The sequence below is a fragment of the Anser brachyrhynchus genome (genome assembly GCF_964034855.1).
Source record: "Anser brachyrhynchus genome assembly, chromosome: Z".
Classification (NCBI taxonomy): Eukaryota; Metazoa; Chordata; class Aves; order Anseriformes; family Anatidae; genus Anser; species Anser brachyrhynchus.
Genome location: NC_137697.1, coordinates 14040014 through 14051360, shown reverse-complemented (window position 1 = coordinate 14051360; position 11347 = coordinate 14040014). Strand labels below are relative to the sequence as shown.

At 40.4% G+C, this 11347-nt stretch overlaps 1 long non-coding RNA gene across 1 annotated transcript; it reads right to left on the bottom strand.

Moving 5' to 3' along the window:
• Positions 1 to 104: 104 nt before the first annotated feature.
• On the bottom strand, positions 105 to 6105 carry LOC308185896. Its single transcript, XR_013943806.1, has 2 exons — positions 370 to 6105; positions 105 to 259 (listed from the first exon to the last, which is right to left on the bottom strand). It is a non-coding gene; the product is annotated as an uncharacterized lncRNA (long non-coding RNA).
• Positions 6106 to 11347: the final 5242 nt, after the last annotated feature.

Below are 11347 nucleotides of genomic sequence, written 5' to 3'. Positions count from 1 at the left end.
GAAACTGGTCAGCTGGTACGTAATATTTGCTAGTCCCTGCAAGATTCATGCTCCCCTAAAACACTCCCCATACATTAACTGCAATACCAGAGAAAACATTCACATTTTTCTTTATGTAGCCATGAAAAAGAACATATTTTAATTGTCAGCACAAATTACACTAAAAGCATCACATGACTCAGGTTCTGTCCTAGCCTGCTGTATCTGGTTGTCCTGGTGTGCTCCTCTTACAGCAACCACAGATGTCTTCATGAAACAGCTGTTTTGGGGAGACCAAATATTCAAAATGGATAGTCTTGACAGACGTATCGATAAGCAAAAATTTCACTTAGTAAATTAGCCATTAAATGCATCTTGCAGATTTCTTACACTGGCTTTGATGAGGTCCTTGTGGGTGCTGCAGTGAGCATGAGGAAAGAGTGAGCCTTCAGCAGAACTTCCTTCTTCTGCCCTGCATGCCTCCCTCCACTTTGTGCAGTAAGATACCTGCTGATAATTTTAACAATGATGTGAAGAATGAGGTCTGTGCAATGCAGAGCAGGTGGATCCATTCGCTACAAATTACAAATTGTTGTTTGTATTTTCCTAGCAGTTGTAGCGCTGCACTTCATCCCCAGCTGCTGAGTTGCTGGAGCTGGAAGTGGCTCACCTGTGCCTGATACCAAGCTCCATTTCCTTACTAGGAGCAGACTAGCTCCCTTCTTACAGTGGTTCATAGATAGAGCAAAGCCAGACTCACTGAGCAGAGCCTGAGCTTTCTGCATTGTTGAAGGAGCACCCCAATATTTTCTGTGCTTCTTCCAACCCAAAAAATCCTCAGCTGTGTATCCAGCCCTGTAAAACTAGTGTGTGTGTGTTTGTTTGATTTTAAAGATATGCTTTGTTCATGCATATTTGCAGTCTGCCACTCTTGAAGCTTCCTCTCGTTGATATTAACTCAGATATCTAACTAGTACACACTTTTATGAACTAAAAACTCAGCTAACTCAGCAGTGCAACTAAGTGAAATGGTAAGGCATACTCTGTTTCCATCATACCATTCATTGTACCTGCATACATCTCAGTTTTGGCTTTAGAGAAAGACAATTTAGTGAGTACATCTTTCAAAAGTAAATATAGATGCAAAATATGTGTTTCAGGCTAGATGGCATGTATCATTTTTTTGCACCAGATCCTAATGCAAGTAGATTTTATTAATTATTATTTATTTAATTATTTTTTTTATTGAGAAATACATCTAAACCCACAACACTCAATACAGATCCTGAAGATATTGTATTCTATTCTGGTTCTTTCTCAAAGTGCTGTGTATAGGACTTCTGGCATATGTATAGAATGAAGTAATTAACTTCAAATCTAGGAAACCACAAACCAGGACTAAATTTAAATTATGTGCATATTTGGAGAAAAAAAATGGAAGAAAAAGAAAACTGCACTTGTGCAGTGGGTGGATATGCAGTAGGATTCTGCATTTTCTGGGAGACGTTGCTCAGTAATCAGAATGGTGCACAAAACATCTGCTGGTGACAATTATTATGTATAAGAATTTATTTTGCACATGCATCTATTTTCAAAGTGCACCAAATGGATGCGAACATGTGGATATAACAGTGCAGGCATTCACAACTTGAAATCGTGGCCCTGATATTTCAGGCGACTTAAAAGGCAATATGAAATAGAGGTTCGTTTCCCTGTAAGCTTGCTCTGCACCCTGCCTGCAAACCCTGCATGCGTGTCTGTATCCACGTACATGCTGTGTGATGATGTGCTCTGTTTGAGCAAAGCCCTCACTTTGCATGACAGCACAATTGTGCCTTTATGGCAAGCGGCGCAGCGCGTGGCATTCTCAGAGGCATAGAAGCTCTCAAAGGACAGCAATAGTAGCATTATTAGGCTGGAAACCTGCCTTCAAAAATACAAATATACAGTTATTTCCTGGTAAGGCTACCATCAGATGGTATCTGTAATGAAAACCCTCTCTTCCCACATCCATCTCCTTCTGCCAAAGCTGTAATGAATTTTCCACTCTTCCCTGACATTTCAAACAGACCTCTGGTCCTCTGATGTTTCCAGCTGCACAGCAGTATTTCTTGCAGTTGAACTCAGTTTAACATATAAACACATCTTTTCCCAAATGGAAGCGCAGCTCTTTCAGACGTGGCCAAAATTTCCTGTTGGTCACCCCACTGTGACTTCAGCATCTTGTTTTTACTGGTAAGAAAGTTGTACTTTGACCTTGAGGTATTCCTGTGGATGACAACTCCTGGGGCAGAACCAGGGAAGAGACAAAATACTTTGTCTTCAAAGGTCATGGCCAGGCAACTCCCTGGGATGTTCAGTTCATATCCTCCCGTTCCTGTAGACAAGGATCAACGTGATTATTATCATTTTTTTGCCTGCCTACGAATCCCCAGCCCAAAAGATTGAAGTTAAATCTCTCTTTTTCTGTACCTGCAGCCCCCAAACTCACCAATAGCTGTGGTTTTCTGGGGTGGTTCAAGACAGGAAATATTTTGCTTTTTTGGGAAACAGGGTCTACAAATGAATTAACACACACAAACACACACACACACACACACAAAAGACCTGGCAAATAGCTTTTAGAGGACAATTGTTCTGCGTAGGCATGCACTCTTTCTAGGTACTGGGACAATGAGCTCAGAGGGCTTGTCCGTCTTGGCTTAGGCACTCCCAAAATGCCAACAAACTTCATTTTGTGGGTGTGAAATAACAAACTGCTACATTTGAAGTCTTGTTTGTGGGCAAAGAGGAAGCATGTCATATATATATAAATAAAGGCAATAATTTATTGTTATTTAATGCAAATCTTATCAGTCTAAATAATGAATCATTATTAGTCTATAAGTTATCATGGCAGAAACAGGGAGACTAATAATGCAGTTACAGCATTTCTGTACAGAAAATGTCTCAATAACAGCAGTAATAGAATTTAAATTGCAACACATATATTTCTCCGTTTGTGTCCCATTTCATAGAGGTGTGGTCACCCTTTCTCTGCTCCTCTGGATCTTCAAGTCAGGGGCAGGTCAAGAGAAGTTCAGACAGAACAAGCCTGGCAAGCCTCAGTCTGAAGGTCTTGCAAATTCACTGCAAAACTTATGGCCTCTTACTAGAAGGCAGTGTAGCTACACTAAATGTAGCTACACAAAAAATAGACAAAATGTGGTTGTCTCCGGAGGTACTTGTGTTTCCATAACAATTCTCTAATAGCAATACATTTGCTCAGTTTGTGAAACATTTCTGAGTGTCATCATCCAGCTGTGAAGTGTGTGCAGGAACTGGGAAAGCTCGCTTAGAGGTGGCCAGGACCCAAATCCTGCAACAGAGAAGCAGAAATCGCCCTCTGAAATGCTGGTTTGGGAAGAGCCCTGGGCAGATGGAGTGCCCTACATCCAGGAGCAATGACAACCAAGTTGGCATGGATGTCCTGAAAACAGGGGGAGGTGCAGTTGAGAGGGAAGTGGAGAAGTGGGATTCATGGTACTGAGCAAAGTCATCTCTGATGAAGACCTGCTTTACTTATTTGTGATAGTTTTCATGAAACTGAATGTCCTCTGTTCAGATTTTCTAGTCCAAAAACACTTTTTTCAATATCTGGTTTCTTTTCTTAATTTTTTTAAGCAAATGTGTTGCACAAAAAATCCATGCAGTGAATTTCAGTGCTGTGTCTCTAAGAGGTAAAGCTTAGCTATTCTTGCAAAAAATGACTATGGTCTAAAATAGCCCTAAGCCACGGTGGTACTCACGTGGTCTGGGAAGTTCTGGGGGCAGCAATATCCCCTGCAGAGCCTGTTGTACTCAGTTTTTCCCTCCGGATATTCCTTGCTTTTCTTAGTCACCCCTTCAGCATATAGTCTAGGCCACTGTTTTTGGAGAAGTCTCTTGTGGTTAAGTATAAATATTTCAAAGCCCTTTCATGTTGTTCCATTCCTAGCAAGGATAAATAAATAAATAAATACATAAATAAAGCTTCTAATTCCAGTGGTTTATCACACGAAAGAAATCATATGACTTACTCAGAAAGCATTAAGACTTTGGAGAAAAGTGTTTCTACAAGATCACACGATCAGCTTGCCTGGCCCAGCACATTTTGGACCCTTCACAGAACAGGACTTGAAGTCTAGAGCCGCAATTGCTGGATATCGTGCGGGAGGGCAGCCTGGTGCCCTGTGCCACCCAGCTCCAGGCAAGTGGAGCTGGTCCACCAGATCTGCCTGCCCACCGCTCACCCACCAGGGCAAGGGCCAGCAACCTGCTCTGCCTCTCTGAGCATTTCTCTTCACCTCTTCCACCCCAGATTTACTTGGGAGTGAAGGGAAATGCGCTGTGGAAGGGCATGGCCTGTCCTGGCATTCCAGAAATACCACACAAAGTGTAATTACAGTGTTTCCCAAGATAATCCCCACTTCTATTCATCAGTCCAAGTCTTTTCTGCATTTTTGTCAAATGCAGCACCCATATTTTCAGCCTGTTGTTTGCATGTCTTAATCATCTTTCAAAAAACTTAAACTCCATCTTAATTGCAATTAACTTAAATTGTTCTTTCATAACAAACACACAATATAGTCTGCATTACTTTACATCACATCAGAATTTCAAATTGGTTTGATTTGCTGTCATATTATTCAATTGCTTTGGGTATATTTTATACATATGCATTTAAGACATGGAGAATTCTGTTCTTTGTTGCTGAAAAGACCCCTGTAATTAACAGCTAGAAGAAGGAGCAGGAGAAAAACAAACCCACCTTATAAAATATTTAAAAGTTGTTGTTTTCTTACTAGGATGCAATATGTGAAAAGACCTCTAAAAGAAACACATAACAGGCTTGCATGTGTTTAAACACAAGTCTATTAAAAATAATAAATCTGATCATTTTTATTCCATCTCAGAAGGCTTTGAAAGGTTTCTCACATGCTATACTTGCCACATAACCACATGCTTCCATAAAAAATGAATTCAAGAGAGAAAATATAATTTATTACCCCAGAGTAATACGAAATGTGGTGATTCATCTCATCTAAAAGCAGCTGCTTTCTTTGTCATCTTTGCAAGTAGCATTCATTTTCCTGGCATGAGCACAATTTACAAACTCATCCCGATCCTCCCAAGATTCAGATAGCATCATTAGCATATATTTAGTAGTAGCAGACAGTGAGCAGCAGGTACAAATGGCTGGCTGATGAGCTAATGCTTTGGGCGCTTTTCCAGCTTGTATGATAAGAGAAAAATGCACCGCTTCAAAGCCTGTCAGTCGCGAAGCAATTAACAGAAAAGAATAATAAAGTGACCTAAAATTTCAGCACTGAGAGAGGGATATAGATGTATGGAGGTGTTGTTAATGTATAGAATTCTAGTTAAGACAAGGAGTTACCACCTAAGTGAGGAGATGCTTCACCACGTTTTCTTTTCATTTAGCCTTTTTGTCTTCCTATTCAGTGATTAGTCAGTAATAGAAACGTACTGTACATCTGCTGCCTGCTGGCAGCGTGGGTAATAAATATCCAACAAACCAAGCTGGCAGGTCCTGCTGTCAACACGGGTTGATTATTTTTATTTTGGCAGATGATTGTAACATATGTTGCTAAATAAATGTGCACAGGAGCTGAGCAAGTGTGTCCCTTACGTTTGTTTTCATCCAGTGCTAAAATGGAGGTGTTACCTGCTGCTGAGGGACAGCAAGCCCTCTTCACCAGTGGGCTTCAGCAGGAACTCAGAGACCCCCAGATCAACACCCTTCTGGCACAGGGCCAGACTCCAATTCAAATCATGCCAATAATTAGCCTTCTAATATCTTATAAATACACACCTACAAGATTACAGCCTGTGTTTTACTCTAATCCATTTTCTAATGGTTGTGACATGATAGCCAACAAAACCTCTGCTGGTCTATAGGTATGTTAAGTCTACGATTTTTATTTGCACCCCTATGAGTGGTAGCATCAATAGGAAAACTGGACGGAAAACTGCTCAATGGCCCTTGTTTGTTCCGTGTAATGTCAGTGACCAAGCAGGTATACCTGAATTTGAATTTGTTTTGCTTCAGAATTTTATTTTAATTTTATTTATTTTATTTTATTTATTTTATTTTATTTATTTTATTTCATTTCATTTCATTTCATTTCATTTCATTTTATTTTATTTTATTTTATTTTATTTTATTTTATTTTATTTTATTTTATTTTATTTTATTTTATTTTATTTTATTTTATTTTATTTTATTTTATTTTATTTCATTTCATTTCATTTCATTTCATTTCATTTTATTTCATTTTATTTCATTATTTTATTTTACTCAGTAAGAACATTTCAAACATATGCACTGTCCTCAGACAGACTGGAAACCTTTCTAGAGGAAATTCTCTTTTGTAAACACTTGAAATTTTGGTCACTAGTTTCAGAAGTACTTGCTGTCTGAGTCAGAATGAGGCAAAGTCACAGCATTTCATATGTGAAATACTGGGTGTTAGTCTCTTTAGCTATCATGCTGTGCTTAGCAGTTCTAGTAATTACTTGATAACAAGTTTGATACACACGACTTCATTTTTTTTTTTCCTAGACTCAGAGAAATCATTTCACGAAGTTTTAGTCTAAGACCTATCTTGAAGAAGGTTAATTGAGAAGGAAGTGAAAAATCAATGCAAGTGCTTGCTATGATGCTATGAGCCAGATGTATAAAAAGAAAGGAGCAGCATAGTTCACACTGCAGGCATTTAAGTACTCTTTAATCTAGACTTTGTTTTCTTTTAGATGGCCACAACCAGGCACAACCATCAAAACTGTAAGGAACTCCAGCAGAGAAACACCCAGTTAACCTGGACTGATGGGTCTGAGGGACACATTAAGCAATGAGCTGCTTGACCATACAAAGATCTGAGCAACCTTCAGGGAGGCGCACAGTGCACCTGCAGCAGCACAGTGTTAAGGATTAGGCGCTTCCAAGACTGAGCATTGGCTGATGAGGGTTTTTAAAGTACATAATTTGGGAATTAGGTGCCTAATTGCCTCCTTGAATGTAGTCCCAAACATTCAAGTTCTGCAGCTCACTCCTGTGCGTTGGCTTTGCTGCATCACTGCCCTGCAATCCAGGACACACCTCTGGTCTAGTGTGCTTGGTGTTCATTAGGACCTTGAGATGGGGAAAAAAAAAAAATAATATATATATATGCATATATGTATATATATAAACTGGGTTATCTCCCTTCTTATTGATAGAAATTAGGTTCTGCTAATCAAAATACAATTAGATTCTGCTAATTAAATAAAATGCTTTTAAATTACCAATCACTGAGCAGGAATTTAAACTAAGAAAGACTTCAAATTCACCACTGAAACAATATCTCAAGGACAGTTATACACAAGATACAAAATAGCATCCGACACGTAAAAGCTTGAAAAAAAGGTTTCACGAACACTTAACGTAAGTTCCAATTAAGAATGTTACATGCCAAACTGGAGTTAAAAAAGTGAATGCAGAAGAGATGTTTATAAGGTAAATTTATATAAAAACAGAGTTGCTACAGCCAGAACATTACTGGTGCACCAGTAATTAGGAAAAAGTTAAGTCACCTCTGCCCACACTCATAGCCCGCTTTGCCAAGTGCCACAGACCACAGGTTTTGTGGGGATGGTGACAGCTCTGTGGGAATGCGGGACAGCAGGGCGTTAGCAGAAGCGTGGCATGGTGGTGGGAAGGGCAGAATGCAGGACACACCTTTTATGTGAGGAAGTGGTGTTTAGAAAGATGTTAGCCTGAAATCCCAGTCTAGAAAAGGTGCTCAGGTATTGCAAAAATCCCGGAATATATGGCAAACTACCCGGGGGCTTTCCTATGCAGGAATTTTCAGTATGCTGTTGTCAACTAGGGATGTGAATTTAGGTTATTGGAGCTGTGGACATTCTTGTTCAGAACTGAAGTAAACTTAATTTGATTTGCTTTAATTCATTAGCCGAGTAAATTAAGCCAAATGGAAATAACATTAATTCTTAATGAAAACATGCACACAAGGCTTTAACAAGGTTTAGCTAATCTACTTTAGATCTAATATGGACAAATTTTCTTGAGCCTCCAAGTAGACAACTCGTTAGGGCCAGATCCTGTAAAGAATGCAGATTTTGTAAGCCTATCTTAGGGTACCTGGCTTGAGGAGGGGACCTCTGTGTCAGGCGACTTGGCTTCCTAAATATTTTGCATTCACAGTCCTGAAGAAGACAAGCAAAAGGACACCTAGAAGCAGCCCACGAAGGACCAAGCACTGGGGCCATGGCCAGTGCTGCCCCTTTGGGAACTTACGTCTTTCCCTTATGGCTTTAGAAGGATGTTTTTGATAACCCTTGGACACAGTCTGGTGTCGTCTTTGGCAGGTGGTCACCTTCAGCAGCAATATCTGTGATCAAAGAGCTGGCCAGGGCTCTTCCTTCCCTCGTTGCCTCCCAGTGCAGAGAAGAGTGCAAAGGGAGGCTGGGAGTTGAGAGCCTGACCTAGAGGCCCATCGCCTTGAGCACGTACTGCCAGGAGTTCCTGCTCCCAGGGCCTCTCCTGCATTTTACACTGTGGTTATTCAATAATGGATTTTAAAGAGAAAGTGGCCACAACTGCCTTCTGTAGGAAGCTTCGTCCTTTGGGTGGGCACTCATGGTCTCAGCGCGGCCTAGACGGAAACCCGCAGTGTCCTCTGCCTTCTTTCCCTGGCCATCAACACATTGCTCCCCAGCCTGCTGCCTACTTGGGCTGCATGGGAAGAGAAAATCGCTTCCTCCTTCCTGTCCTCCTGCCCTAACAAGTTCCAGTCTTGTCTGGCCAGTGGAATACCGGGAGCAATGCTCCTGGATGCAGAGGCTGCCCTTTATCTGGTTACCACTGCGAGCTTCCCTCCCCACCCCCAGGCACGGGATGCATGTTGCTCAACCCTGTCGGCCAGACACATTCTTTAGCTATGTTTCAAAGTGTGAGTAATTGATTCGTGAACTCTGGTGTGCTTCTTGTGCTAGTGGCGTCCCTCTATGCTATGGACAGCTAAGCCTGGAAAACCACATCCACCTGGACAGGGAGACGGGCAGAGCAGGGTAGCAGCCCCAGCGCAAACAGTGCAGGTGGATGCATAAGCCACTGCTTTATTCAGGGTTCAACCTGTGCCATTTCAGGTAGTGGGGGAATTGAATATATAAAATATAATAATAATTAAAAAAGCATATGCTATATTTTTGAAATTTAAGTCTCTGCTAAAGAAGGCACTTGAGCTTGTAGTCAGGCTTCTGTTAGTGTCTAGCCATCTTTCAGCCTTGTTTGCCTGAATCCAGTATTTCCAGAGCGTAGCTACACATGGACACAGCACCCAACTGGCGCAACACACTGACAGCAGACACGTTGCCTCAGGTGCAGCTCACCTTATGGATGCTGAACAGCAAGCTGTTTTGCTTGCATCCCCCAGCTGCTCTCCTGAGACAGCTGAGAGCTCCTCAAGGTCAGAGGAGGAACAGAACCACCTCCTACAACTCTTACCTGAGAGTTAGTGACCAATCCCCCTCCTCCCTCCCTCACAAAGATTTTTACTGAAAGAACTAGTTCTTGCATTTTTTTTCCCCCTGAAAATAAGAATCTTAAAAAACAGCATGGGGTGAATCAATACCAACTGTGAGAAGCACTCGCTAAAAATAGAAGTTTATGCTACCTCACCTCTTTAACTTTTTGTGTATACTCTCCTCACCTGCACTGTTATTCTATCAATAAAATCCTAGCTGTTAGGGTCAATCATATGGATCAAAAAAGAAAAAAAAATCAAATTAAAAATTCCTGATTTTATCTTCTGACAGAGGATGTTTTCCTGCTCCTTGGAAATGTTTTCTAAAGCTACAACAGGAGGGCAGGGAGGAGGGAAGAAGGGGAACAAAAAAAACCCACCTTGTTCCTTCAGATTCTTTATTTCAAATGATAATTTCATATATCCTAAAACAGCCAGGGATTTTTATTAAAATTATGTGAAAGAGCTTTGTAACAGGGAACTTTAGAATCTTTGGCTTAGATTGAATTGTACCTTAGCACAGGAGAGGAACACCGCACTGTGTCGACAGGGAGAGCCTAATATTCTTCCCAGTGGAGTCAAGCAGAAAAAAAGTTCCCCTGGATTTCAAAATGGAACCATGTTAAGTGCTTAGTTTTAAACGGGGTTGCAAAGCAGCATGGCTATCAGACAGTCTGGATAAGAATGCCTTTTAACTTTTAAATCAGAGCTTTTCACTCTATCCAAAAGTCTTATGTATTAATTTCATGCATGCCTGAGCTCTGCTGCCAACTGTGTAAGTTCAAAATACAGTGAACTTACACTACTTGTATTTTTATTACGCATATTACCCAATTTATGTTCTTGTGTTAGTGCTTACTATACTGCATTGTGTTACATTAAGAAATTACTGAAGCTACAAAAGCAGTATCTCAAAAACAAGGCAATAACAGAAGTAAGGTAACCCATGCAACTCAATTCAGCTTTCCTGTGGATATGCATCAAAATTGTGCTGCAATGACACAGTCACAAAGGATTTTCCTGTGAAAGTCTTCCTCTCTTTCAGCTCACTGTATGAATAGTAACTGAGTGAGCTTCCTCTAGAGGCTTATTTTATCCCAAATAATACTCACACTTCATTCTGAAGACTGAGTATTAATTTCCTTATGAGGATTTTATTTTTATTTTTTTTAACTTAATAATGCAGTGTCTAAAAACTATTTCTTGTTAGTAACATTCCAGAAAAATGAACTGGGTTTACTTTTCCCTTTTGCAGCTGACAGAGTAGAAGTGTCCTCTAACTTGTGGTGCTCTGCTTACAGGACAAATCCAAGAGCTGTGCATTTTGTAGCATTTTCTCTATTCAAAGCAGAATGTCCACAATCTGCAGTGAAAACTGTGAATTCTAAGCACTTTTTTTTTTTTCAGGTTTTAGCTTTAATCTCAAACCTACACAAGAATTGATATAAGTAATTTAAAAGTTTTTTGCGGCTCACATTGCATAGAAGAGCATGGGTGCAGGCAGGGATGGACTCTAGCTCTCTGAGTACCTCTCTGCAGGCTGAAGACCCTTACTTTTCTTTCTCACTGCACACAGTACAACCAGTGCTGCAAAAGAGGTAAGGATGATACAGACGACACCCTCCCTGACAGATCTCCACAGGCCAGAAGACCTCTGTATACACTGTGCACTCAAAATAGGCATGGAAATGATGGTAAAGCATTCATATGATGGCGTTATCAAGGTGTGTCTTGATACACTAGTTACACAGGCAACTGTATTTTTAATTTATTATTTTTTTTCAAATCATTAGTCAAACTTAGCA